This window comes from Athene cunicularia, assembly GCF_003259725.1.
Source record: "Athene cunicularia isolate RWA chromosome 5 unlocalized genomic scaffold, athCun1 chr5_part1, whole genome shotgun sequence".
Lineage (NCBI taxonomy): Eukaryota > Metazoa > Chordata > Aves > Strigiformes > Strigidae > Athene > Athene cunicularia.
The window spans coordinates 19,676,108-19,684,640 of record NW_020799101.1 but is presented as its reverse complement, the minus strand read 5'-3'; positions in this window follow the sequence as shown (position 1 = coordinate 19,684,640).

Here is an 8,533-nt window from a genome sequence, read left to right as displayed (position 1 = left end):
GAGGCAGCGCTGCTGGGCCGCCCCTGCGGCCTGAGAACGGCCGAGGGCAGGCCCCTGCCCGCGGTGAGCCAGGCTTGACCGCCGGGGCTGCGAAAGGTTACGCATAAAGCCCCGGAAAGGTGATAATCCTCCTAGAAACGAGGCCTGAAATGGTCCAGTTTACAGCCGTCATCGCAAGTGTGCTTGTGGCTTTTCACAGCGTTTAGTGCCGCTGTACTGAGTCACGCTGCCGGTATCAGATGCTTTGTTTTGGAGGCCTAAAAGTCTGTGCCGTTTGGAGTCAGCTTTTTTTATCCCCAAAGCTGGTGTTCGTCGACTATAGCGGGTTTTACCCTGTGTGTAGAACATCACTTGCATGGCATTTGGATGTAGATCTAAGTTTATTTGGTTCGGTGGGATTTTAATGCAAGTGTAGTTGAAAAGACTGAGAAGAAGCCTCGAGGCTCTTATAAAGTTGATTCCTTAACCAGCTTTAACCAGTCGTGGGCTGCTCTTGTGCTCTGTTCCTATGAATAATCGCAGGGGCATTTGTCACTCATGATAAAAACAGGCATAAACATGCAAAAATGTTTGCACGAGCCAACTCTGGCTCTTGGAAAATACCTAAAATATTTTTAGATCTGACCTGGATGACATGCATAATATAAATCAATGGTGGGAATTATTCAGTGCTGCGCTGTAATGTCAAAATCATACATAGCTGCATAAGGTCAGATCCTCTGAGAGAACGTTATGCTTTCGTGTAGCATCTTGGTGTCCTTTCCAGTCTTTAGAGATAGTGACGGATGTCACTCCAGAAGATGTCTGATATCAAAGTAGAGTTTGAACGTGAATTCTAATGCTACACGGGAATATGAAATTCAGAACAAAACCTAGTATCTTGGGCATCCAGTTTTTATGCTCTCTTATGTAGTGTGAAGGCAATTTTATTACAAATTTCTGCTTTTTCTGACTATTCATATTTTTTATTCTGAAAATATTTTTATAGACAATCAGAAAGCATGCTGATTGTCAGTTGACCATAGAATGAGACTAAATAGGATGCAAGACTAAATTTCATTCAGGTTGTATTTGTTAAAAAAAAAATTTAAAAGTTCAAAATTAGGGAAGAATCAATGTGTGTCTTTTTACATGGAAAGCTGTTGCTTGTCTGTATAGGTTATCACAGTGTCAGTACTATGTGAACAGACGGCCCAATGTCTAGTTTCACAGACACGCAAGAAGAATCCTTATAGACAGAGGGGATTAGCACAGGCAGAGATACTAAACCTTACAGTGAGCTAACCTAGAAATCGGCAGAACAGCCATTGTATTGCTTGCAGACAGTTTATGAAAGACGCATCGTATTTGTGGTTTCCCTAGAAGACATTTTTATCCACTCACTGCCCGTCTAGAACATTAATACAGAAGAGGCGTAATACCCGATTTCATGTCCCAGTGTACTCCATGCGGTTTCTGGTTCAGACCTGGCCTCATCATTGTAAAGAAGGAACCAAAATTTTCTACTTATTTTGTATGAGGGTCTCTGTTTTTGTCTAGTGAGAATACCAAGCAAAAAGAAAAACTTGATTTTTTTTTTTTAATATATTGGACTATATAGGATTTGCATGTAGGTCTTTTTCAAAGTTCAAATAAGGCTGAGATTTTTTTTCCTCCCATAAAAATACTGAAGAATTAGTCCTTTATGTCTTTACCTAATTCCAGGTATAAAACTCCGAGTTATTTACTGTAGTAATTTCAGGAGTCAGTTAATACAGTCACAGATGTATAGTATGACCTCAAATAAACTGTATACTGTAATTGTAAACCAGCTTTATTGTTTAAATCCAGTCTTCTGCATTGGCTGTTTAATTCCCACAGACAGTGACTAACACATACCTGAACAGCAATGAAACTATATGCTTGTTGTTAATCAGTGACACATTTGTGTCACTGGTACATTACAACAACAGAGGAGTCATCATCATTGCTGCGTGGAGGCTGTTGTTGGGTTTAGGCAGTTTGCACAGGCTTCAAATATTCTAAAATAAAACAAAAATGCGTATTTACAGAGAACACCGTCCTATTTCGATTTTTTCAATACTGCAGGAAATCCTTGCACTAACCTGACTGGAGCTGGAAGGGTGTTAACACACACCTGTGACTTGTGAGCTTCTTTCTTTTTCCTGTGTATTTCTTTATTGCCACTTGAAGAAACAGCTTTTTAAACTCAAGAATTAGTTTGGTAATACCAGTTTGATTTTTCAGAAGCTGAAGTTGCCTTTGACCACTAGGGAAGTTGAGAAAGAATCTACTTGTATCTTCAGGGAAGGAAGGGTGTTTAGGAGTATATCTGAAACATAATAGTACATTTTAACTGAAATTCGGGAACGTTAATCACCATCCTTAACTTTTTACCAAATTAAAACCTTGTCTCAGCAAATCACTTCAAACTAGCTTTAATTTGACCATTAGTCAAATAGTCTACTAAGTGATTTTAGTCACTTAATACCACTAATCCCATCGCCATTCACTAAATAATTTAAATTTGTAATAGGACTTAAGTACCTGATTGGTCCTATTTCACTGAAGATTTCTTTCATGCTTCAAGTCAAATATGTGCTAAAGGATAGGATTCAAATCATTAACACTACTAGCTATTTGCCTCCAGATTAGATCCTGCAACTTTCTCTGAAGCACAGAGGATCAGGGTTTCTCTACTCTCCATTCTGGATGAGGCCACCCGTGCATTAGAGTTTTGCTAATGTGTTTTCAGTTAGAAATATGAGGGTGGAAGTTAATAGTATTAATGGCAGGGGAGGCTGCCTTGTAGGCACAGATTATACCTATCAAAAAAGATTTTCAATACCTACAGAAGAATATACTGTGTCTATACATTTAGACATATCCATGTATTTTATCTGTTTGTCAATTTGACACTAGATACTGAAACACCTTCAAAATGTCTGTTTGATGTTGATTTTCTTGTAGTGGTAGAAGCCAGCACATTTTTTGTGTAGGACATGCTTGTAAACTAGTGTTCTAGCACCATTCCCACAGGAGAATTGTTACAGCACATGGTAGCGTATGCTCCTGCATTACTCTTTGCCATCATGCACAGGCGTAGCTATTCAGTGAACTCAGGTTAGTAAACCCTTAAACCAGAAGTTTCTAAATTGTGATATGAATAGATAGTTGTACACATACCGCTTAAAAGTAGCCTGTGAGCACTTCTGGTACATCATCCCTCTCACACCCTTCTAGAAAATTGGAAACTGCTCATGCCGCTGCTAACTTCATAGAGGTGCTGTCCAAGCAAATGATAATGGGACTGATTTAAATTAATTTGCTTCTGCCTGTGATTTGTATCAAAAAAATGTGCAGCTGACAGACACAGCTGTTTGTTTCTGCTTTTGGAGTATGAATATGGCACTAACCTGCATCCAGAACTTCCCTTACTGGTCATGTGAACCCTGTAGCTAGGAGTATTTTCACAAATGTTTTTCAAGACATACTTCATCAAATAGGACTCCATTAGCATATTCTAAGGCTATTGTACACAAATAGAAATTAGATTTCTTAAATATCAGAGGTTTTGAATCTTGAAACTGAAATACAGTTTTGGTTGAACAGTTTGCATTTATGCAGAACACTGTTAGGTTATTAGTTGTAAAGGATTGAGAGACCTAACTCTTAGGCTTTAGGAGTAGGTGTAAAGAAGAGCTTTTGTGTAATCCAGAATAGTAAGTGTATAAATAGCACCTATCTAATTAATGGTTTAGGAGATTATGTGTGGTGCATAATGTCAGGGAGTGATACGTTGTATCACTTTCATCATATTTTTGCCTCTGACACAAATGATCCCATGCAAAATTCAAGTGGAACATACAGGACTTTATTTCAAAATTGGGATATTGTAGCTTCTTGGGACTTTATGAATAAAGCTTTGCTTCAGAAAATTTAGAAAATAACTACTATATTTTGTGCTCTGGTGGGTTCTGCCATTTGTTAATCTTAAATGTGATTCTGTTAAAGCAGACTTCACATCTAAGGCTTTTTACTCAGAATTGATGAGAGTTTTGTTATCACTGAAACCAGAAATGGGTCCAAAAGGCTTCTGTTTTGCTTGCATGAACAGAGAAAAAACGCAGGTGTGATTATTAAATGCTCACTTTTGCCTCACTCTAAATTTCAAATAAAATAGAACACGATCAGTGCATTCAGTAACCAGCTATATCTAAAGTAATGTTTGACGTAGTCTTGTGGGTGCAAAGATGCTTCAGAAAAGCAGAGACTTTCCATGTTTTAACCTTGTCTCCTAAAGAAGGAGTCTGTGGGTGGGTCACTGCTCTCTGGCTGCTTTTCCCTCTTTCCGGTTCTGCATCTATTAGCCAACTTCACCCAGCTGTGAGGAAGAAGTAGGAGTCTTACAGGTACAAATGTCAGTGGCTGAACAGATGAAAACTCAACAAATGAACATACATTTTTTTAGAGAAAGTTATTCTGTTCTTTGTCCATTCCCACATACGCAACTAGAGGATGAGCAACTAGTCAGCCAAGGATAAGCAACCAGAGTAGTTTAATCTGTATGACCAGTTATAACTCCTGTAGCACCTCATCAGCCATAGCTGAGCGAAAAGGGGATGTTAGGGTGAGGGGGGAGGACTGCAGGTAAGGAAGAGGCAGCAAATTGAGGAAATTGAAAGGAGTATGGTAGGAAGATGTAAGCCACATCAGTAGGAAAGCAAACCTTATTATTAGTACAACTAATACAGCATCCTATTATTTTTTTAATAATGAAAATATATCATCATGCAAATATAAAATAATGATAGTGATTACTTCTTATTTAGATAAATTTAAATCCAGTGTGGATTTTCATAACCAGGTTAATTTCTTAATTTACTTTGGGATAGCAGTGTTGACTGTATATTTCTGTGTTGTATTCATATGCACGGTTATTTCTGTAGCATAAAGAGTTAATTGATACTTGGATTTAAAAATTCTCATACTATCAAAAAGGGAGGAACCTATATTAAAAGTCCTAATTTCATTCATTTAAAAATGACCTTTTCAGAAGTGTTAGATTAGATGCATGAAGGAGTTTTCATCACTACTCCTAAATCATTTAGGTTTGCACAGAGATTATTTAAACCACTTGTTTCCTCCTCAGTGTGTGTGCAGTGTTAGTCTTGTAGTGTACTATTAGTGTGTAAAATTAAAAGAATGAATTCATAGCAGAAAGCCCACTGAAAAAATCACCAAACTAATCAAGTAGAACAAGAGTGGTAGTGATAGAGCATTTTTGACTTCTATTAAATTCACAGTACAAATCCCATTCTGCATGTAGTTGCCTGAATTACCCACTTGGACAAAGGTTTCTCACTATTTTTAGTTTAGAGCATTGAGGGATTAGGAAAGAAGAGAAGAAGAAAAGAAACTGGCAGTGGAAGGTGAAGGAGGCACCAGCACCAAACCTTCATAAATTAGCACAGTGGATAGAGTGTTTGCAAAGCATTTGTTAACTTGGATTGAGTATCTTTATCAGTCTCAGAGAGATCAAATGCTTGCATCTCATGCAGATGTTGCAGTTCTAGTCCATTATATGCAGAGGTGCTTTCTACATTTTCAGCTGAGAGGTGGCCACTGTGCACCTGAGAATGCAAGAGTCCTGGAGGCGCCAACAAAACAGTGCACAAAAGGGCTGGTGTCTTGGCTGACGGATGAGCACATTCCTCTGGGACAGCTGGGGAGACCTGAGGTCTACATCCACCTGGGGCTGAGGATTGTTTATACACAAGCTAAGGTCTAGGAGCTGCTCTTAGGAAAATACAGTCTTCATAGATCTCAACAAAACCTCTAGGAGGTTTTGTGGCTTGTGGTGCTGGATTTAGATGCCTATATCCAACACCCCACCTAAGGTCTCATTATTTTTTTATGGATTATCTTTTAAGTAACAAGTCTTGGTGGCTAAGGGTAACCTGAATGATTTTTTTCAGTATTTTTGATTTGCAATGTCTGAAGTGCCGATTCATTGTAAAAATAGCAGGTCTAATATTTGTTTTAAAATCCTTTCTATGAGAACACTGTAATGAAAGATTGGGCTTCTTTCCAGTACATGGTTACATTCCAAATCTGAAATGGCTTTGCAGAAAAATAATTTCCATAAATTCTGTGTATCCACTAATAACTAAGAAACAAAGTAACGAATAGAAACCACCGTTTTCTGTCATTTTTAAGTCTATAAAATTAGAAATAAAGATAGCATGTGTTTTAAGTGAAAATGGAAAATTATTTAAACAAAATATCTTAAAAATCTCTTTGGAATAATATAATTATTATTTACCTCAAATACCAGATGGAAAGAATTAGAGACAAAAGGGTTTTTAAATTTTTTCTTTTCTTTTTTTGTGTAGTGTCACACACTTGCAGGGAAAGGCTACAACAAGCACATGGAAGCATTAATAAGGAACTAAAAGATTTAATTAATTTTTAGAAACACTTGTTTGTTCTCTGTACTTCAGGAGAACACACAGCGTGAGAATCTTGATTTTGTATTCGGTTTGTACAGTCTGCTTATATCTGCATGTTTAGATCACACAGTTACATGTATAGTATATCAAAGATAGGCTCAGTTTCTGAGGTTTAAATCTCAGAAAATTATTTCTTAAATGAAATTAAATCATCTTGAAGTGTTTCCAGTTCTGGAAATATGTTTAGAGAGACCTTAAATTTGTGACTGGCAGTGTTTTATTCTAAGTAGAAAGTGTGCATTTTGGTCGGGAGACTTCATTATTGCAAAAGCTGACATAGTACTGCAAATACTGGGATCAGTTCTGCTAAGTCCAGTTCAGACAAGCGCTCCTATTCCCAAATAATTTATTACTTAAGAACCATCAAAATCAGTAGAAAATTTTTCACTGAAAAAATTCTCATGCATGGGTTTTGAAAAAAAGAGGCAGAGTAGCCAAAATGCATACTACTTTCACTCTGCTCACAGTCCGAAGCCAATACAGCTTCTGTCACGCCCGTGGCTATCCAGGTGTTCTAATTATTATGCTTTGCTGTTATTTTCCTTTTGTCAGGTTTATATTTGGTTACTATGTAATTTGCTGGAAATAAATCCCTTTCTCCTTTAAAATTCTCTTCACACAGCCTTCCGTTTAAGTTTAGTTTCTGCTATTGTAGAAATAACTTTGATATAAAGAAATACCTGTTCAAGTCAGTAGACAACCTGAAATTATACTCATGAAACATCTGAACATTAACACTTTCTACCTCACTTCAGTTGTCTCATAGACACAATAAAATACATCAGATATCCTCCACACAGTAAATCTTCTAGTTTCTCCTCTGACATTAGCAACATATGTCTTCATTGTAAGTATCTGACACTATAAAAAGATTTTGAGTTTCAGACTGAAAATATGAAGAGTATTATAAGTTGAATTTGTTGTAGAAACAATGTGTCTAATGGAGCAGCTATGTGAAATAGCCTGGGATCCTAAGAAAACAAATGTTTACTTGTTATTATTCTTTGCTGCTTCTGTTTTCAGTAGTCCTAAGCATTGTTTTAGCTAAATTAGTGTCTTTGACCCTTTTTATGTGATACATTTTCTACATGTTTTGCAAAAACAGGTGATTCACAGAGAGAGACCCTCAAATGCTCTCGCTGATGAACAGGTTAGAAAATACCTCAGTCCCTTTTTTTGGCATGGGAGTCAGTGTAGGAGCAAGAACCATAGGAGGACCATAGGAAGCCTTCATCACAAGTTCTGCTGTTTATGGAAGTTTATTTAAGTTAAAGACTGTTCTATTTTTTAATTGAAGCTGTAATAAAATTTACAGTTTAACAGGATAAGACCCCCCCCCAGAATCCAACAACTTATTAAAAAAAAAAGTTTTTCAGCATAAACTTTTGGCTGACAAGGAAATGTTCTGAACAGCAAGCAAATGTCCTTTGTTAATGGCATGAAATCTTTCAGCAGGTCCAGGTGGTAGTGGGGCTGCAACGCTAACATTTCAAGGGTATCCGAAAACCTGAGGAGTCAAACACTTTTATTCAAGGTCCTCCACTTCCCAGAAAGTGGTTCAGTATTGTAATGGCCTATTTCCTAGAGAGGTTTAGAGATGCCTGTGAAAGGACTAAGATTGTCGTTATCCTGCAATTAGCAGGCATTAGATTGGAAATCCATTTGGTTGGATTGAGGACCTGAAACCTTTCTTTGGCGGCATAGTTACAGCACACAGGAGGAACCGAGGTCTGGGAAGGCAGCGCAGGTGCCTATGCAGAGACCGTGAGCTCTTGACAAGTGGTGGTGAATTTCTGGTGGGACTTCTGCAGATTGGAGGTTTCTACATGGATTGGGGGCGATTTCTGCACTGTCCATGTGTCCATAATCAAAATAGGCAGAGGAAACTGTAAAATATTTCTCCCTCCTGGCCCTTTATAGATAATTTTTCTCACCTATGAAATAATGATGCAGGATATAGAGGGGGGAGGCCTGACTAATTTTTTTTCTCTTCTTCTTCCCCTTCCCCTTCTCCCCCCCCC